Genomic DNA, 23,185 nt, shown 5'->3' on the forward strand with positions numbered 1-23,185 from the left:
CCTAAAGCTTATCTAAATTATCCGACCTACTGGAGACCTTACAAAGTAAATGCAACTCTTGTGATTCAATTCCTATAGGAGGGCTCAGTGTTTTCCACTAGACTTTTGTTTTCTTACAGTAGTTATTTCAAACACCTTTTTCCTCATTCTAGTAAATAATCCAAAATCTACACGAAATTGCATTTGGCAAGCTAAGCCATGGTTTTCTAATTAATAAGAGAGTTGGTCATAATGAAATGGGATAATTCCCAATACTGTAACTGAATTCTCTGAAAGAATTATCTGAAAGAACCTGCCTATCGCTTGTTCTTGAGGAGGTGTGAAGAGGAGACACTCCGGGCAAATGCACATGTAATAGAATATTAAAATATTAAGTCCTTCTGTTTCAATTTCAATTGAGACAAAAGATATGATACACATCAAATATAGAAATGAGTGCAAGACAGATGACCATATACAACATTTATAAAGAAAATGGCAACAGCAACAATTCTTGGACTCCTCAAGCAAATCAGAAATAATAAACTGAGGCAAGGTATGGAGAGAGTAGATTTCTGAGAAGACCCATTGGTAGAAATCCCTAGCCTCTCCCAAGAGGGATAGGGTAAGTGTGGAAGGTCCTAACTCTTCCATCTAAAGCCTTAGAATGGGCATTTCCATTGCACTACTCCCAGATCCTAGAATGTCCATTCCCTAAAGTTTGAAGTTACAGAGAATGCCTCAGGGTCTTAAGGAGGCTTGTGGCAGCAGAATAAATGTGGCTCTGTTGGGACTGGCCTTCATAGCCAGAGACTGTCAGGTTCAAGGTGGTGAGCCATACCAGAAAGAGAAAAAGCAAGACTGGAGCCATTGTAAGTCCAAGTTTTAAGTCCAGGAGAAAAGGTAGGAAACACCAATAGCTTATTTGTGGAGTGGACTACCAGAAAACCAGGGGCTAAAGGAAGAGCAGTAGATTGGGAAATGGATTGCACTGCACATATCCTGAGAGACAGAGCTGGACAAGTCTTCAGTGATGGAATCTTCAGGAAACACACACACACACACAGGCACCCATAAGAAAAAGAAATCAGGGCTTCCCTGGTGGCGCAGTGGTTGAGAGTCCGCCTGCCGATGCGGGGGACACGGGTTCGTGCCCCGGTCTGGGAATATCCCACATGCCGCAGAGCAGCTGGGCCTGTGAGCCATGGCCACTGAGCCTGCGTGTCTGGAGCCTGTGCTCCGCAATGGGAGAGGCCACAATGGTGAGAGGCCCGCGTACTGCAAAAAAAAAAATCAGCATGTAACATCTACCAGGTCCTAAAAGCTTAAAGTCAGCTTATGACATCACCAGGTATCTCCCAAGTAAGATACTTCTCTGTTCTATGTCATTTTTCCCTTCTCTCCACTTATTTCCATTCGTTGAAGTTAGAGAGTAGGAGAAGAAGTGAGGTAGGAAGGGGGATGGAAAAAAAAGAAGCTGAGCATATTATCTTCTCCTTATTAGATCAAAGGATTCCACCTGCTACAGGTCTTAGGTAAGGAAGGGAGATACTATGAATAGCTAGCTGGACCTTCCTGTAGAGGGAGACAGAGTTATAATCTTCATCAAAGCTTAAAATATTTTTATACCGAATGAGATTTTTACTTAATGAATTAACACTGTATTTGTAACTTAGAAGGACTAGAACCATAAGACTGTTGTTACCAGAGATTAGCAAGAAATGTCTTGGGCCTGCCAAGATTTAATCAAGGGTCAAGAACACTGTCCCTCTGAATAAATTTTCATAGAAGATAAAAATAAAATTATTCTTTGATTACAAATGAATCACATATGCTAAACATCCAAGTGAAACAATATTTATGGTTAAAAAGAACTTGGCCCTAAATGATGTTGGGGCCCATCAGCTTTGATAAGTGAGCTAAACTACCTGTAAATCATGGATCATCTTGTTTATTCAGGCCAAAGTCCGTCAAGTCAGACCCTAAGGCTACAATGTTCTTCTGTTAGCAGTATTCCATCTTTTTAATGGTAGTAACACATTAAGGAGAAAACCCGTTTTTTCCCCAAAGCATAAAGCATTTGACTAAAGCTTTTCAAACCTAGAGCAGGTAAGAGATAGCCACAATGCCTACATTCTCAGGAGACATCCATAAGATAGTCTTATTGAAACAATTAATTGGGAAATAATATTCCAAAAATGTACATCATAGAACCACAACAAACAGGACCACTGAATAGATAAAACATCCCAGCCATGTCTGATGCTTGCTTGCTCTGTCTCTTCAAATTGTGTTTTTTGCCTTTTAATATGCCTTGCAATTTTTTCTTGACAGCCAGATATAAGGTACCGAGTAAAAGAAAATGATATAAAGAGGCCCTTAGTAATATGGTGGTGAGGTGTCCATGGGAGTGAAAGCATTTTTTGGTCTTATGATTAAGTCTCAATCTTTCAGTGAGCCTATGCCTCTGCACTTCAGGAGTGTTTCTTGGCCACAGCTTCCCCCAACCCTTAGGTGGGACAGGATAGCTAGAGGGTACTGAAGTTGAGTATTTCCCTTCCCCCAAGTCAGTGAGTCTCTAGTTATCTAGTTTCACCGGAGGGCAGGCCTTGTTAAGAAGAACAGAATGCTCTGGGTATTTCAAAATGATTCCTCCCACTCCCCCCCACCTCCTGCCAGAAGCCTGAGGGTATTTTTCTCCCATATTTACTGTGGGAACCTGATCAAGCTCCTGGAGGTAAATCTCCCTAGTGAAGTCTTAAAATAGATTTTAATCTCTTCCGGCATTATACAAAAAACTTAACTCCTCAAAACTGTTAAGCAATAGTATCCTTGTCTTTGACCCATTAGCACTCCTCTCAAAGGGTATAGTGAGAGTGAGGCAGGATGAATGCCCTTAAAATGTATTAAAAAGATGTCTTCTAAACTGCAGTTTAGTGGAAAAGATATGCGCCTGAACAAAAGCCAGATGTTTCAACTTTCTCCATTTTACTAAATTGATTAAACTGAAACAAATTAGGTTTTATTTGTTATGATCAGGCTCAGGGTACAAGTTCAAAGGGCTCAAAAACTGAAATTAAAAATGAGCATATTGATCTAAGGATAACTTTTCATCAAAGGCTTCTATCTTCACCATATGTGTAAATGTAAATTATTACTTCAAGGATACAAGAAACTGCAATTTTTAGTCATTTATTTTCTAATACCTGGTCCAACATTCAAAAAGCAATCAGCTTTAGGAAACTGGTTTTGGACCCAGTGTCTCCATGGCCATGAACAATGTCCCAGTATTCTTACAATTCTGAGGCCATCCTCCTAATCATTCTGAACAGAGAGGCCAACTCCAAGCAAGCAGAGATTCACTAAATTACCTAAAGCATGTAAGGAAAACAGATAACTCTGTCATTGTGGTGATTGAAGATGTTTCTTAGAATCAGAAATTCAGTGTGACACAATGGCAAATGAGTTTGCAGTTCTCCCCACACCCACAAATTAGGAAGTCAGTTTCTTGTTAGTGGACATTATGCTATCAGATACAAGAAGAATAATAATACATTCAACATGTGATAGGTGATTACAGGTAACTCAGTGCCTGAGACAAAGAAAATAATGGCCACCCGGTGGTCATGGCCACTGAGGAATTTCATGGCAATATAATATATCATTGTTAGCTTAGATGCTGTCATCCTTCAGGCTGTTGAGACAATGTTCTCTTGTTAGTTTTAGGCTCATAAATAGCTTGTAAGGATTTCTGGTTAACAAATATCTTCTTTACTCACCAGCTAACCCTTTAGAATTACATCCTTAAGAATCCATGGTTTTTGGCTTAAGACAGTGACACTTAACCAAAGCTTTACATTAGACTCATCTGTCAAGTTTTTAAACCTAAATATTCTCTGAGCTACATCCTCAGAGTTTCTGATTTAACTGGTTTGGGGTAGGGTGCAAAAAATATTTCTTTTTTAGTAACAAACAAAGACTTCAAATGCAGCTGATTTGGGCACAGGCAGTCTTTATGGAGGAATGTAGAATTATATCTGGTCCTATGTATGTCAGAGTAAACAGAACATGAAATCCATAGGCACATTATAGAGGTATGGAGGAGAAAAATGCAAAGGACAAGGTAGAAATTTAAACTGTTCACTGCAATATTTTGCCTAGAATCAGTTCTGACTCATCATCATGGCTTAATTAGAGTGCAAAAGCCTGATGAAGAGTAGATGGACTTGGAAAAGTTTGGTACAGGTGAATTTTAGAAAACTTGTTCTGACAGTCTGTTTTTCATGGTTGACTTCTTTCTGAGAAGTAGCACAAAAAATGTTTGACAAGCATTGTCTCCACCATAGTCCTTAGCTCAGCAGGTATTTTCTCTACCTCAGATGGAGAAAATTTTCATGAAGACAATAAGTAACCCTGCAAAGGTCAGCCAGCATTCACTGTCACTCCAATAGGGAAAATAATAACAAGTTAAGTTTAAGCAATGCCTTCTTTTCAAAGAGAACTAACACACATTTCCAAGTTGAGGAAGGTGGAAGAATTACCACTCTCCACTAGGTCACTTAAACCCACAGATTTAACAAAATACAAAAGAGTTTATGGCAGACCCTACTTCTACATTTCAATTTCAAAAACTATGGCACTAGTAAATAAAATTTAAAACATTTTCAGAGTGCTATACATGTTTGTGGAGTAAATATTTATTTTAAAAATATAGCAAAACTGCTTTCACAACAAAAGGACAACATTGGCTTTCTAAAATATTACAACCAGTTTTTTTTTTAAATCAGGGCCATTTAAAGAGATAAGTTGAGTAAAAGAATTTTTCTTTCTAAACTCCAAAAGCAAAACTTTACTCCTCTGTAACTTATTATATTGAGACGCCAATAAAATATAATGTGTTCTTTGTCATTTGCAAGTGGAAATTCTTCACTTACTAGGGCATATCAGTGCTGTGTATTTAAAGCAATCAGGTATGTTTTAGATATTACACAAATTCCAGGAGATTATAATGGCAACATGTTACAAATTAAATAGCTCTGAAATAAAGATTTTATTTAATTTTTCTTTTTCTTTTTAACAGAAATTAGATTTTGGAGTTAAATTATTTAGCAACGCAATGGAGAATAAGCATAAATATAAGATTGTGTTACCTCTAGATGATGTTGTTAGCAACCAAGACTAATGGCTGGGGGCGGAGTCAATGGTGGTGTGGGAAGACACTGAGTTAGCGTCTCCACACAACCAGGGTGCCTGCCTGCCGCTGGTGGGAGACCCTGACACCCAAGGAGATGGGAGAAATGCCCAAGTGAGCAGGTAGGATGTGGAAGGACAGAGGGGAAGGAGAAGTGGAGGCCAGACAGGATCCATGCCTCTGATCCTGGGGAGATCAGGAGAGGTAGGCAGGCGGGGCCCTCCAGGAGGAGCAGGAGAGGATCAGAGAGAGTGATCTCCCAGCCCACTTGGCCTGAGAAGCCTGCTGAGCTCCCAGGCCAGTCCCTTGCCCTCCAAAGCCCCCTCCAGGCTGCGTGGGTCATGGGGGCATAGGAAGAAGGCCGGGGAGATCAGGAGAGGCAGGTGGGAGGGGCCCTCTGGGACCAGAGGAGCAGGAGAGGAGAGGAGGGCGTTTGCCCTGCCCACTGGAGCCCAGGAAGCCTGCTGGGCTCCCATGTGAGGTCCCCTGCCCTCTGAGACCACTGGGGGGCATGCCTGGGCCCCTTCTGTTCCTTCAGCCTAAGCCCCACTACTCACAGACTCCAGGGCCTTTTCCAGTCCTATGGGTCCTAAGGATAGACCCCACCTACCAACTACACCTCGCCCTTGCATAGGCCCCATCCTCTACAGCCAAGGATTTTTCTCTGGTTTTTTTTTTCTCCTTTTCCTCCACCTCTTTTTAACTATTGTGGTACTGTTATAATTTCTGGTTCTTCACTCATTTATATTTTTATTTTTATATTCTTTCTAACATATCTGTTAGTTTTCTAGTGTAATTTTATTTTTTATTTTGTTATTGTTCCCTCCGTTTTTTTTTTTTTCTTTTGCCACCCAACTCCAGTGTTGGAAGCCTCAGGCCAAACAACCAGTAAGACAGAAACACAATTCCACTTAAAAAAAAAAAAAAAAAGAGAGACAGAAAAATATGTCACAGATGAAGGAGCAAGGTAAAAACCTAAAAGACCAAATAAATGAAGAGGATATAGGCAACCTACCTGAAAAACAATTCAGAGTGATGATAGTAAAGATGATCCAGAATCTCAGAAATAGAATGGAGGCATGGATTGAAAAATACAAGAAATGTTTAACAAAGATCTAGAAGAACTAAAGAACAAACAAACAGAGATGAACAACACAATAACAAATGAAAAATACACTAGAAGGAATCAATAACAGAATAAATGATGCATAAGAACAAATAAATGAGCTGGAAGACAAAATGGTGGAAATAACTGCCAAGGAGCAGAGTAAAGTAAAAAGAATGAAGAGAATTGAAGACAATCTCAGAGACCTCTGGGATAACACTACATGCACCAACATTCGAATTACAGGGGGGGCCCCAGAAGAAGAAAAGAAAAAGAAAGGGACTGAGAAAATATTTGAAGAGATTATAATTGAAAACTTCCTTAACATAGGAAAGGATAGTCACCCAAGTCCAGGAAGCACAGAGAGTCCCATATAGGATAAACCCTTGGAAAAATATAACAAGACACATATTAATCAAACTAACAAAAATTAAATTCAAAGAAAATATTTTAAAAGTAGCAAGGGGAAAACAAAAAATAACATACAAAGGAATCCCCATAAGGTTATCAGCTGATTTTTCAGTGGAAACTCTGCAGGCCAGAAGGGAGTGGCAGTATATACTTAAAGTGATGAAAGGGAAAAACCTACAACCAAGATTACTCTACCCAGCAAGGATCTCATGCACATTTGATGGAGAAGTCAAAAGCTTTTAAGACAAGCAAAAGCTAAGAGAATTCTGCACCACCAAACCAGCTTTACAACAAATGCTAAAGAAATTTCTCAAGGTGGGAAACACAAGAGAAGAAAAAGACCCACAAAAACAAACCCAAAACAATTAAGAAAATGGTAATAGGAACATACATATCAATAATAACCTTGAATGTAAACGGATTACATGCCCCAACCAAAAGACACAGACTGGCTGACTGGATACAAAAACAAACCCATATATATGCTGTCTACAAGAGACCCACTTCACACCTAGGGACACATACAGACTGAAAGTGAGGGGACAGAAAAAAGATATTCCATGCAAATGGAAATCAAAGGAAAGCTGGAGTAGCAATTCTCAAATCAGACAAAATAGACTTTAAAATAAAGATTATTACAAGAGACAAAAAAGAACACTACATAATGATCAAGGGATCAATCTAAGAGAAGACATAGCAATTGTAAATACTTATGCACCTAACACAGGAGCACCTCAATACAAGAGGCAAATGCTAACAGCCATAAAAGGAGAAAACGACAGTAACACAATAATAGTAGGAGACTTTGACACCCCACTTTCACCAATGGACAGATCATCCAAAATGAAAATAAATAAGGAAACACCAGCTTTAAATGATACATTAAACATGATGGACTTAATTGGTATTTATAGGACATTCCATCCAACAACAACAGAATACACTTTCTTCTCAAGTGCTCAGGGAACATTCTCTAGGATAGATCATATCTTGGGTCACAAATCAAGCCTTGGTAAATTTAAGAAAATGGAAATCATATCAAGCATCTTTTCTGACCACAACGCTATGAGATTGGAAATCAACTACAGGAAAAACACTGTAAAAAAACACAAATACATGGTGGCTACACAGTGTGTTACTAAATAACCAAGAAATAACTGACGAAATCAAAGAAGAAATAAAAAAAAAAACCTAGAAACAAATGACAACAAAAACACGAAAACCCAAAACCTAAGGGAGGCAGCAAAAGCAGTTCTAAGGGGGAAGTCTATAGCAATTCAATCTCACCTCAAGAAACAAGAAACACCTCAAATAAACAATCTAACCCGACACTTAAAACAACTAGAGAAAGAAGAACAAAGAAAATCCAAATTCAGTAGAAGGAAATAAATCATAAAATCAGAGCAGAAATAAATGAAATAGACAAGAAGGAAACAATAGCAAACATCAATAAAACTAAAAGGTGGTTCTTTGAGAAAATAAACAAAATTGATAAGCCCTTAGCCAGACTCATCAAGAAAAAAAGGGAGAGGATGCAAATCAATAAATTAGAAATGAAAAAGGAGAAATCACAACGGACACAGCAGAAATACAAAGGATTATAAGAGACTACTACAAACAACTCTATGCCAATAAAATGGACAACCATGAAGAAATGGACAAATTCTTGGAAAGGTACAATTTTCCAAGACTGAACAGGGAAGAAATAGAAAATATAAACAGACCTATCAAAAGAAATGAAATTGAAGCTGTAGTTAAAAATCTTCTGACAAACAGAAGTCCAGGACCAGATGGCTTCACAGGCGAATTCTATCAAATATTTAGAGAAGAGCTAACACCAATCCTTCTCAAACTCTTCCAAAAAATTGCAGAGGGAGAAACACTCCCAAGTTCATTCTAAAAAGCCACCATCACCCTAATACCCAAACCAGAAAAAGATACCACAAAAAAAGAAAATTATAGACCAATACCACTGATGAACATAGATGCAAAAATCCTAACAAAATACTAGCAAACTAGCAAACTAGAATTCAACAACACATTAAAAGGATCATACACCATGATCAAGTGGGATTTATCCCAGGTATGCAAGGATTCTTCAATATATGCAGATCAAACCATGTGATATACCACATTAACAGATTAAGTAATAAAAACCATAAGATCATCTCAATAGATGCAGAAAAAGCTTTTGACAAAATTCAACACCCATTTATGATAAAAAAACTCTCCAGAAAATGGGCATAGAGGGTACCTACCTCAACATCATAAAGGCCATATATGACAAATGCACAGCAAGCATCATACTCAATGGTGAAAAACTGAAAGTATTCCTACCAAGATCAGGAACAAGACAAGGATGCACACACTCACCACTCTTATTTAACATAGTTTTGGAAGTCCTAGACATGGCAATGAGAGAAGAAAAGAAATACAATGAATACAAATTGGAAAAGAAGAAGTAAAACTGTCCCTCTTTGCAGATGACATGATACGGTACATAGAAATTCCTAAAGATGCCAAGTGAAAGCTGCCAGAACTAATCAATGAATTTGGTAAGGTTGCAGGATACAAAATTAATGCACAGAAATCTCTGGCATTCATATACACCAACAATGAAAAATCAGAAAGATAAATTAAGGAAACAACCCCATTTACCACTGCAACAAAAAGAATAAAATACCTAGGAATAAACCTGCCTCAGGAGGCAAAAGACTTGTACTCAGAAAACTATAAAACAATGACGAAAGAAATCACAGATGACATAAGCAGATGGAGAAATATACCATGTTCTTGGATTGGAAGAATCAATATTGTGAAAATGACTATACTACCCAAAGCAATCTACAGATTCAATGCAATCCCTATCAAATTACCAGTGGCATTCTTCACAGAATTAGAACAAAAATTCATACAGTTCATATGGAAACTCAAAAGACCCTGAATAGCCAAAGAAAACTTGAGAAAAAAAAGTGTTGGAGGAATCAGGCTCCGCAACTTCAAATTATACCACAAAGCTACAGTGATCAAGAAAACATGGTACTGGCACAAAAACAGAAATATAGATCAATGGTACAGGATAGCATGCCCAGAGATAAACCCACGCACATATGGTCACCTAATTTACAACAAGGGAGGCAAGAACATACAATGGAGAAAGGACAGTTTCTTCAATAAGTGGCGCTGCGAAAACTGGACATCTACATGTAAAAGAATGAAATTAGAACACTACCTAACACCATACACAAAAATAAACTCCAAATGGATTAAAGACCTAAATGTAAGACCAGACACTATAAAAGTCTTAGAGGAAAACATAGGAAAAATACTCTTTGACATAAACCACAGCAAGATCTTTTTTGACCCACCTCCTAGAGTAACGGAAATAAAAACAAAAATAAACAAACGGGGGGACTTAATTAAACTTGAAAGCTTTTGCACAGCAAAGGAAACCATGAACAAGACAAAAAGACAACCCTCAGAATGGGAGGAAATATTTGCAAATGAAACAACAGACAAAGGATTAATCTCCAAAATATACAAACAGCTCATGGAGCTCAATATCAAATAAACAAACAATCCAATTTAAAAATGGGCAGAAGACCTAAATAGACATTTCACCAAGGAAGACTTACAGATGGCCAAGAGGCACATGAAAAGATGATCAACATCACTAATTATTGGAGAAATGCAAATCAAAACTACAATGAGGTATCACCTTACACCAGTCAGAATGGCCATCATCAAAAAATATAGATACAATAAATGCTGGAAAGGGTGTAGTGAAAAGACAACCCTTCTGCACTGTTGGTGGGAATGTAAATTGATACACCCACTATGGAAAACAGTATGGAGGTTCCTTAAAAAACTAAAAATAGAACTACCATATGACCCAGCAATCCCACTACTGGGCATATACCCTGAGAAAACCATTATTCAAAAAGAGACATGTGCCACAATGTTTACTACAGCACTATTTACAATAGCCAGGACATGGAACCAACCTAAATGTCCACCAACAGATGAATGGATAAAGAAGATGTGGCACATATATAGAATGGAATATTACTCAGCCATAAGAAGAAAGGAAACTGAGTTATTTGTAGTGAGGTGGATGGACCTAGAGTCTGTCATACAGAGTGAAGTAAGTCAGAGAAAAACAAATACCATATTCTAACACATGTATATGGAATCTAAAAAAAAAAATGCTACTGATGAACCTAGTTGAAGGGCAGAAATAAAGATGTAGACATAGAGAATGGACTTGAGGACACAGGGTGGGAGGGGGAAGCTGGGGCAAAGTGTGAGTAGCATCAACGTATATACACTACCGAATGTAAAATAGTTAGCTAGCGGGAAGCAGCAGCATAGCACAGGGAAATCAGCTGGGTGCTTTGCGATGCCCTAGAAGGGAGGGATACGAGAATGGGAGGGCGGTTCAAGAGGGAGGGGAGATGGGGACATATGTATGCATATGGCTGATTCACTTTGGCTTCACAACAGTACTGTGAAGCAATTATATTCTAATAAAGATCTATTTAAAAAAAAAGACTAATGGGTGGGATATACAAATTACTGCCCCAAGGTGAGTTGCAACTCCATCTGCTCTTCCCTATTCAATTTCTTGAAGCAATTCTAACTGCTAATTAAACATGAAAAGTTGTGCTGTGAACCTTTCACCTGACTTTCGGAAAGAGCAAAAGTTCTTAAGGAGTGCTCAGAGCAATGTATTTGTAATCAATTGCCATTTCACAGGGTCTCAAACTGTGATTTTTCTGCTCTTGGGGAGGAAACTTTTTTACTTTTTCCTGGCTAATATACACAAACACATCTACTAGACTGTTTTGAGTCATTTGGTTTGCTTCTCGCATAAACCTTAGTTCATTAGATGATCAGACACAGGAGGAAGGCAGATCTGTCTCCACCCTTACACGCAGACAGTGCTGGAGGGGGTCTATCTTACCATGCAGAGCCCAGGCTCCAGAGTCAAAACTTCTTGCTGGGGCTTCCCTGGTGGCGCAGGGGTTGAGAGTCCCCCTGCCGATGCAGAGAACACAGGTTTGTACCCTGGTCCGGGAAGATCCCACATGCCACGGAGCGGCTGGGCCCGTGAGCCATGGCTGCTGAGCCTGCGCGTCCGGAGCCTGTGCTCCACAATGGGAGGGGCCACAACAGCGAGAGGCCAGCGTATCGCAAAACAAACAAACAAACAAAAAACAACTTCTTGCTGCTTCTTCTGGCCTCACAAATTAGAAAACTGACTCTCAGCCTTGGTGGAAGATTGGAGTCATCTGGAGAACTTTAAAAAATGCTGACATCTGGGTCCCACCTCCAGAGATTTTAGTTTAATTGGTTTAGGGTGAAGCTTGAGTACTGGATATTTTTAAGTTCCCCCAGGTGATTCTAATATACAGCCAAGGCTGAAAACAACTGACTTAGAAGGAGGCTCTAATTAGATCTGATTATCTATTCGAAAGACACTATTAAGACTAGTTCCTTAGGTCCTGGTTGCCTTCAGAAATTACAAGAAGCCTATGATTCTGAGCCCTAACTGTGATCCCTGTGATACATTTCCATACAATCCGTCAACTAACACATTTACCCACTCCTCTCTCATTTCCAGATATTCTTGCACTTTGCCCTTGGGAAACTCACAGTCTGTCATCAGCAAAATCACCTGACTCAGTAACCACAACTTGTTACTACCTCAGGCATTCCAGTCTCAGTTTCTAATATCCCCCTCGCCACAACTAAGATATTGTTGGATCCTCTTTATCCCAACTCCAACAATTATTTGCTTCACTGGAACCTCTAATCTATTGATTTTTTTCTCCATCACCCCCTTCGTAATATTTTTTTATCCTTACTCTATTTAGATTCCATGATTCATCAAAATACTCACTTTTTTCTTAATCTTTCCCCTCAGTATACAAACTTGGCAAGATTCCAACTCTGGTTAACTTCTAGTTCTCACCTACTTCCCAACTACCTGAGCAGCTGAATCTTGCTAAGGAAAATCTTAGAGCCATGTTGGTCTCAGCTTAAGTACATGACCACAGACCTCAAGGGGAGAGGTAATGTTGCCTGGAATTCCATGAAAGTACCATAGTAAAATTATCCTCCCATTCTCTTTGATGACAATTTCTCACCTGTGATAACATCCAAAACCCCATCTTCCCTCCTAACTCTTACCTAATTTCTTTGCACTCAATTCTATAGGGAAAACAGGAACACCAGAGATAACTTCATCTCTCCACCATCTCATCAAGATCAAAAATGACCTCCACATTGCAAATCCAAATGTCAATGCTCAGTTTTTTTAATTGACATCTCCACTTAAATATCTAACACAAATTCCATATTTAGTATACTTCAAAGAAAAGTTGTGATCTAATTATACCCTAAAAGATGCTTTTTCCCTAATCTTAATAAAATGGCACTTTCATTTTTTTAAAATTATCCAGATCAAAGTCATTGAACCCCTCTATAACTCATCTCTTGCTCTCTATATTTAAAATAAACCTAGGACCCAACCACTTTTCATATCATCCAACATTATTAACCTAGTGAGTTTCTTGCCTATACTACTGAGATTCATCTTAGCAGGCTACCTATTTCCATCATTGTTTCTACTACAGTCAATGAGAATGATATTTTTAAAATGTAAATCAGAGTATGTCACTGCTCTGCTCCAAATCCTCCAGTGGCTTCCATCTCATTCAGAGCTATCCCATCAGCAATCTTCACCAAAGCCTTCAGAGGCCTGACATACTTAACCCCACTCCTGTACCTTCCTAATACTCTGCTCCTTGCAGTTGTTTGCTATCACTCTCACCCACAGTCATGCCTTTCCAACCAGACTGTCCTTTCTACCCCAAGCAAAATAGTTTCAAAACTTTTTAGGGTCTTTGAATTTATTTTATTCCCCCTTGCTAGAATAATACTCTTTCCCCAAATATTATCTTGGCTCTCTCATTCTTTTCATTCAGGTAGAAAAGCCACATAACTAGAGAGGTGTTCTTCAATTATACTATATAAAGGAATCCCAAGACCTCCATCCCCAGTCTCACCACTATCTAACTCATTACTATACTTTACCTTGTCTTTATTGCCCTAAAATGATATTTGTTTATTTGCTATCTACCTCCAAATTAAGTTTCATTATAGCAGATATTGTTTCTTTTATTCATTATTTTATCCTCATAGTATGTTCTTAATAATATTAAATGACAGAAAAGTAAACATTTTTCAGTTTTCCCATTTATAAAATGAGAAATAATACCTGATTATTATGAAGATTAAATGCATTTATATATGTAGAACTCCAGGCATACAATAAGCCCTTGATAAAAGTAAAAATAAAACTATGGGAAGGAATATGCCAATTTGTGACAAAGATGACTAACATTAGTTATTCATTTTTAAGTAACAAATCATCCTGTGGAGTTTCATACAACTTCAGTTTGTAGTTGAATTCCTGCCTTGCACTTCAGCATCATTTCTCTGGGTTGATAAATCCCCTTTGTGAGTAACTCAGAAATTATTTAAAAAGATAAAATCATGTAGTAGCTCAATTTTGTAATAAAAATAATATAAAAATTTTGATACTCTTCATCTCATGACTTTATCCCTTGAATGTTTACATTTTTAAAAGGAAATATACAAATGAAACTAACAGAAAAGTATAAATACCAAATTCACACATTAAAAACAAAATATTTCAGTGACATCACCACAATGGACAAATAAGATATCTCTTTCTTATATCCCACTCACCCCCACAAACACCAGTAATTTGGTATCCATCCATGGACTAATATGCTTTGTAGGAAATGTGAGACCCAGATAGGTGACTATGAAACCCTAGTGCAGACCAAGAGCAAGGAGGGCTGCTTTGAGAAGACAGGCCTGAACCAAACAAATAAATCACCAAACATGGTCCCAGCCATAGTCCCAGAAACATCTCTGTACTTCTGAAATATCAGCTACAGACACATTTGGCTTTGGTTCTGCTGTCAGCACCAAACCCAAAGACATAGATATCTGCAACTTACCCAGCAAATAATACAAATTAGCTGTTTTAAAGAAGTTCAATGAGCTACAAGAAAACACAAAGAGACAATTCAATGAAACCAAAAAAATATATACAACAAAATGAGAAGTTTAACAAAGAAATGAAAATTATAAAAAGATATCAAACAGAAGTTCTGGAGCTGAAGAATACAATGAATGAATAAATATGTGTGTGTGTGTGTGTGTGTGTGTGTGTGTATCTTAGTATCAACATCAGAATGAACAAGCAGAGGAGACCTTCATGATGGTGGAGGAGTAAGACGTGGAGATCACTTTCCTCCCCACATATACATCAGAAATACGTCTACACGTGGAACAACTCCTACAGAACACCTGTTGAATGCTGGCAGAAGACCTCAGACTTCCCAAAAGGCAAGAAACTCCCCACGTACCCGGGTAGGGCAAAAGAAAAAAGAAAAACAGACATAAAAGAATAGGGACAGGACCTGCACCTCTGGGAGGGAGCTGTGAAGAAGGAAAAGTTTCCACACAGTAGGAAGCCCCTTCACTGGTGGAGACAGGGGGTGGTGGGAGGGAAGTTTTGGAGCCACAGAGGAGAGCACAGCAATAGGGGTTCAGAGGGCAAATTAGAGAGATTCCCGCACAGAGGATTGGTGCTGACCAGCACTCACCAGCCTGAGAGGCTTGTCTGCTCCCCCGCTGGGGAGGTGGGGGCTGGGAGCTGAGGCTTGGGCCTTGGAGGTCAGATCCCACGGAGAGGACTGGGATTGGCTGTGTGAACACAGCCTGAAGGGGCTAGCGCACCACAGCCTGTCGGGAAGGTGTCTGGGAAAAAGCCTTGAACTGCCTAAGAGGCAAGAGACCATTGTTTCGGGGTGCATGAGAAGAGGGGATTCAGAGCACCGCCTAAACGAGATCCAGAGACCGGCGCTAGTTGTGCTATCAGCCCACACACCACAGATGGGCATGAAACGCTAAGACTGCTGCAGCAGCCACCAAGAAGCCTGTGTGCAAGCACAGGTCACTATCCACACCTCCCCTCCCAGGAGCCTGTGCAGCCCGCTACTGCTAGGGTCCCGTGATCCAGGGACAACTTCCTCGGGAGAACACACAGCACACCTCAGGCTGTTGCAAAGTCATGGTGGCCTCTGCCACCTCAGTCTCACCCCACATTCCGTACATCTCCTTCCCCCAAGCCTGAGTGAGCCAGAGCCCCCCAATCAGCTGCTACTTTAACTCTGTCCTGTCTCGGCACGGAACAGACACCCTCAGGCGTCCTACCTGCAGAGGCGGGGCCAAATCCAAAGCTGAACACCAGGAGCTGTGTGAACAAAGACGAGAAAGGGAAATCTCTCCCAGGAGCCTCAGGAGCAGCGGATTAAATCTCCACAGTCAACTTGATGTACGCTGCATCTCTGGAATACCTGAATAGACAATGAATTATCCCAAAATTGAGGTGGTAGATTTTGGGAGCAAATGTAGACTTGGGGTTTGCTTTCTGCATCTAATTTGTTTCTGGTTTTATGTTTATCTTAGTTTAGTAATTAGAGTTTATTTTCATTGGTGGATTTGTTTATTGATTTGATTGTTCTCTTCCTTTTTTTTCTTTATATATAGATATATATATATATATTTCCTTCTCCTCTTTCTGTGAGTGTGTATGTGTATGCTTCTTTGTGTGATTTGTCTGTATAGCTTTGCTTTTACCATATGCCCTAGGGTTCTATTGGCCCATGTTTTTTTTTTTCTTTTTGTTTTTTGTTTATTTCTGTTTTTCTTAGCATAGCTTTTAGCACTTGTTATCATTGGTGAATTTGTTTTTTGGTTTGGTTGCTCTCTTCTTTCTTGCTTGCTCTTTTTATTACTTTAAAAATTTATTTTGTTTTTAATAATTAAAAAAATTTTATTTAATAACTTTATTTAATATTTTCTTTCTTTCTTTTTTTCTCCCTTTTCTTCTGAGCCATGTGTCTGACAGGGTCTTTGTGCTCTGGCCAGGTGTCAGGCCTGTGTCTCTGAGGTGGGAGAGCCGAGTTCAGGACATTGGTCCACCAGAGACCTCCCAGCTCCACGTAATATCAAACGGCAAAAGCTCTCCCAGAGATCTCCTTCTCAATGCCAAGACCCAGCTCCAGGCAATGACCAGCAAGCTACAGTGCAGGACACCCTATGCCAAACAACAAGCAAGAGAGGAACACAACCCCACCTATTAGCAGAGAGGCTGCCTAAAATCATAATAAGGTCACAGACACCCCAAAATACATGACCGGATGTGGTCCTCCCCACAAGATAGAAAAGATCCGGCTTCACACACCAGAACACAGGCACCAGTCCCTTCCGCCAAGAAGTCTACACAACCCACTGAACCAAACTTAGCCACTGGGGGCAGACACCAAAAACAACAGGAACTACGAACCTGCAGCCTGGGAAAAGGAGACCCCAAACACAGTAAGTTAAGCAAATGAGAAGACAGAGAAACACACAGCAGATGAAGGAGCAAGGTAAAAACCCACCAGACCAAACAAATGAAGAGGAAATAGGCAGTCTAACTGAAAAAGAAATCAGAGTAATGATAGTAAAGATGATCCCAAATCTTGGAAATAAAATGGAGAAAATACAAGAAACGTTTAATAAGGACCTAGAAGAACTAAAGAGCAAACAATGATGAACAACACAATAAATGAAGTTAAAAATTCTCTAGAAAGAATCAGTAGCAGAATAACTGAGGCAGAAGAACAGATAAGTGACCTGGAAGATAAAACAGTGGAAATAACTAACGCAGAGCAGAATAAAGAAAAAGATTAAAAAGAATTGAGGAGTCTCAGAGACTTCTAGGACAACATTAAATGCACTAACATTCGAAATATAGGGGTCCCAGAAGAAGAAGAGAAAAAGAAAGGGACTGAGAAAATATTTGAAGAGATTATAGTTGAAAACTTATCTAATACGGGAAAGTAAATAGTCAATCAAGTCCAGGAAGTGCAGAGAGTCCCACACGAAAAATCCAAAGAGAAACATGCAAAGATACATATTAATCAAACTATTAAAAACTAAATACAAAGAAAAAATATTAAAAGCAGCAAAGGAAAAACAACAAATAACATACAAGGGAATCCCCGTAAGGATAACAGCTGATCTTTCAGCAAGCCAGAAGGGAGTGGCAGGACATATTTAAAGTGATGAAAGGGAAAAACCTACAACAAAGATTACTCTACCCAGCAAGGATCTCATTCAGATTCGATGGAGAAATTAAAACTTTACAGACAAGCAAAAGCTAAGAGAATTCAGCACCACTAAACCAGGGTTACAACAAATGCTAAAGGAACTTCTTTAGGCAGGAAACACAAGACCTACAATAACAAACCCAAAACAATTAAGAAAATGGGAATAGGAACATACATATCGATAATTACCTTAAATGTGAATGGATTAAATGTTCCAACCAAAAGACACAGGTTTGCTGAATGGATACAAAAACAAGACCCATATATATGCTGTCTACAAGAGACCCACTTCACACCTAGGGACACATACAGACTGAAAGTGAGGGGATGGAAAAATATATTCCATACAAATGGAAATCAAAAGAAAGTTTGAGTAGCAATTCTCAAATCAGACAAAATAGACTTTAAAAGAAAGACTATTACAAGAGACAAAGAAGGACACTACATAATGATCAAGGGATTAATCCAAGAAGAAAATATAAGAATTGTAAATATTTATGTACCTGACATAGGAGCACCTCAATACACGAGGTAAATGGTAACAGCCATAAAAGGGGAAATCGACAGTAACACAATCACAGTAGAGGATGTTAACACCCCACTTTCATCAATGGACAGATAATCCAAAATGAAAATAAATAAGGAAACACCAGCTTTAAATGATACATTGAACATGATGGACTTAATTGGTATTTATAGGACATTCCATCCAAAAACAACAGAATACACTTTCTTCTCAAGTGCTCAGGGAACAGTCTCCAGGATAGATCACATCTTGGGTCACAAATCAAGCCTTGGTAAATTTAAGAAAATTGAAATCATATCAAGTATCTTTTCCAACCACAACACTATGAGAGTAGATATCAATTACAGGAAAAAAAATCTGTAAAAAATACAAACACATGTAGGCTAAAGAATACACTACTAAATAAGCAAGAGATCACTGAAGTATTCAAAGAGGAAATAAAAAAATACTTAGAAACAAATGACAATGAAAACACAATGACCCAAAACCTATGGGATGCAGCAAAAGCAGTTCTAAGAGGGAAGTTTATAGCAATAGAATCCTACCTCAAGAAACAAGAAACATCTCAAATAAACAACCTAATCTTACACCTAAAGCAATTAAAGAAAGAACAACAAAAACCCCAAAGTTAGCAGAAGAAAAGAAATCACAAAGATCAGATCAGAAATAAATGAAAAAGAAATGAAGGAAATGATAGCAAAGATCAATAAAACTAAAATCCGGTTCTTTGAGAAGACAAACAAAATTGATCAACCATTAGCCAGATGCATCAAGAAAAAAAGGGAGAAGATGCAAATCAACAGAATTGGAAATGAAAAAGGAGAAGTAAGAACTGACACTGCAGAAATACAAAGGATCATGAGAGATTACTACAAGCAACTCTATGCCAATAAAAAGGACAACCTGGAAGAAATGGACAAATTCTTAGAAAAACACAACTTTCTGGGAGTGAACCAGGAAGAAATAGAAAATATACACAGACCAATCACAAGCACTGAAATTGAGACTGTGATTAAAAATCTTCCAACAAACAAAAGCCCAGGAGCAGATGGCTTCACGGGTGAATTCTATCAAACATTTAGAGAAGAACTAATACCTATCGTTCTGAAACTCTTCCAAATTATAGCAGATGGAAGAACACTCCCAAAGTCATTCTATGAGGTCACCATCATCTTGATACCAAAACCAGACAAAGATGTCACAAAGAAAGAAAACTACAGGCCAATATCACTGATGAACATAGATGCAAAAATTCTGAACAAAATACTAGAAAACAGAATGCAACAGTACATTAAAAGGATCATACACCATGATCAAGGGTTGTTTATCCCAGGAATGCAAGGATTCTTCAATATACACAAATCAATCAATGTGATACACCATATTAAAAAACTGAAGGAGAAAAACCATATGATCATCTCAATAGATGCAGAAAAAGCTTTCAACAAAATTCAACACCCAGTTATGATAAAAACCCATCAGAACATAGGCATACAGGGAACTTACCTTGACGTAATAAAGCCACATATGACAAACACGTAGCCAACATCGTTCGAAACAGTGAAAAACTGAAACCATTTCCTCTAAGATCAAGAACAAGACAAGAATGTCCACTCTCACAACTATTATTCAACATAGTTTTGCAAGTTTTAGCCACAGAAATCTGAGAAGAAAAAGAAATAAAAGGAATACAAATTGGAATAGAAGAAGTAAAACTGTCACTGTTTGCAGATGACATGACACTATACATAGAGAATCCTAAAGATGCTACCAGAAAACTACTAGAGCTAATCAATGAATTTGGTAAAGTAGCAGGATACAAAATTAATGCACAGAAATCTCTTGCATTCCTATACACTAATGATGAAAAATCTGAGAGAGAAATTAAAGAAACACTCCCATTTACCATTGCAATGAAAAGAATAAAATACCTGGGAATAAACCTACCTAAGGAGACAAAATGCCTGTATGCAGAAAACTCTAAGACACTGCTGAAAGAAATTAAAAATGATACAAACAGATAGAGAGATATACCATGTTCATGGATTGGAAGAATCAACATTGTGGAAATGATTATACTACCCAAGGCAATGTACAGATTCAGTGCAATTCCTATCAAACTACCACTGGCATTTTTCACAGAAATAGCACAAAAAATTTCACAATTTGTATGGAAACACAAAAGACCCCAAACTGCCAAAGCACTCTTGAGAAAGAAAAACGGAGCTGGAGGAAACAGGTTCCCTAACTTCTGACTATACTACAAAGCTACAGTAATCAACACAGTATGGTACTGGCACAGAAACAGAAATATAGATCAATGGAACAGGAAAGAAAGCCCAGAGAAAAACCCATGGACATATCTTCACCATATTTTTGATAAAGGAGGTAAGAACATACATTGGAGAAAAGACAGCCTCTTCAATAAGTGGTGCTGGGAAAACTGGACAGCTACATGTCTGTCCAGTGGAGGCATCACATTCTTGATTTCAAAGTATTACAAAGCTATAGTAATTAAAACAATATGATACAACTGTATGGTATGTCTAAAAACAGACGTGTAGACCAATGGAACAGAATCAAGAGCCTACATATAAACACTTATATACATGATCAACTAATATTTGACAAGAGAGCAAAACATACTTAATGGGGAAAGATCGTTTCTTTAGTGAATAGTGTTGGGAAAATTAGATAATCTAATGCAAAAAAACAAAATTGGACCTCTATCTTACATCATACACAGAAATTAACTTGAGATGGATTAAAGATTTAAACATAAGCCTGAAACCATAGAACTCCTAGAAGAAAAGATAGGGAAAAGCTCTTTGATACTCATCTTGGTAACAACTTTTTGGAAATGACATGAAAAGCACAAGCAACAAAATCAAAAGTAAACAAGTGGGACTACATCAAACTAAAAAGCTTCTACACAGCTGAGGAAACCATCAACAAAATGAAAAGGCAACCTATGAAATGGGAGAAAACATTTGCAAATTATATATTTGATAAGGAGTTCATATCAAAATTATGTAAGGAAAGTTTACTACTCAATAACAAAAAACAAATAACCCAATTAAAAAATGGGGAGAGGACCTGAAAGGTCCTCTGAAAGGTGTTCAACACCACTAATCATCAGTGAAATGCAAATCAAAACCACAATGATATATCACCTTACACCTGCTAGAATGGCTATTATCAAAAAGACAAAAGATAAGTGTTGGTGAAGATGTGGAAATAAGGGAACTTATGTGCACTGTTCTTGGAAGTGTAAATTGGTGCAGCCACTATGCAAAACAGTATGGAGATTCCTCAAAAAACTACAAATAGAGTACTATATGATCTAGCAATCTCACTCTTGGGTATATATCCAAAGGAAATAAAATCAGGATCTCAAAGAAATACCTGAACTCACTTGTTCAATGCAGCGTTATTCAAAATAGCCAAGATATGCGAACAACATAAGTGTTTATCGATAGATAAAGAGATGTATTACATATATACAATGGAATATTATTCAGCCATGAGAAAGAAGGAAATATTACCATTTGAGACAACACAGATGAAGCTGAGAGCATTATGCTAAGTGAAATAAGTCAGAGAAAGACAAATATTGCATGATCACACTTACATATGGAATCTAAAAAAGTTGAACTGATAGAAACAGAGTAGAATGGTGGTTGCTACGGGTGTGGGGTCAGAGTGATGAGGAGATATTGGTCAAAAGGCACAAACTTCCAGCTATAAGATTAATAATGTCTGGTGATCTAATGTAAAACATGGTGAATTTAGTTAACAATACTATATACTCGAAAGTTGCTAAGAGAATATGTATTAAACTTTCTCACCTCACAAACACAAAAAAGGTAACTTTTATGTGCAGTGATGGAGGTGTTAATTAATGATACTGTGGTAATCATACATACATATGTATGTACATTTGATACATATATATGTAACAAATCATCACATTATACACCTTGAATTTATACAATTTTAAATGTCAATTATATCGCAGCGAAGCTGGAAAAAAAATAAAATAGCAAATATCTAGCATACGCTTGGGTCTCAAATTATTAGGTATAACATGAATTGCAAATACTTAAATATTACATCTCAAAACCAAAGACTCAAATATCCCAATTTAAAGACACACACAAAAAAACCCACCATGCAAGATAAAATATTTTGTAGATAAATTTCACATTATGCATTTAAAATGAAATGTTGAAGATTCTCATTGTTCCCATAACCATAGTAAAAGTCTCATTTTGTATGATTTTGTACAAAACAACCAATCAATTGAATTCAAACCTGAGAAAATTTTATAAAAATGTATTTTACTCTTGACATTTTAAAGAATCTATCTATGGACTAAATGTTTCACTTTAAAATTAGTTCCTTTTGCAATTTTTTACCACAACCAGGCCTACACTCACAGGTCTGGCTTCTAATTTAACATAGTCATTCTACTAAATTGTCTACAGTTAAATTGTTAAACTAGACTATAAAATAAGTTGGCTGTTAAACTGAACAAAGTTTAACATGTATGTTTGTAATCAAGGGCTTTAACAGAGAGATTTTAAATCTGATGAAAGCAATATACCCTCTCAGAAATAAGCACATACTTAAAATTTGGCATAGAACTTAGGGAGTTCTCTAAATGGAGAACCTCCATTAAATGTCAGTGGATCCCAGATGAAACCCATGGCTAA

This window comes from Mesoplodon densirostris, chromosome 4 (assembly GCF_025265405.1).
Source record: "Mesoplodon densirostris isolate mMesDen1 chromosome 4, mMesDen1 primary haplotype, whole genome shotgun sequence".
Taxonomy (NCBI): Eukaryota; Metazoa; Chordata; class Mammalia; order Artiodactyla; family Ziphiidae; genus Mesoplodon; species Mesoplodon densirostris.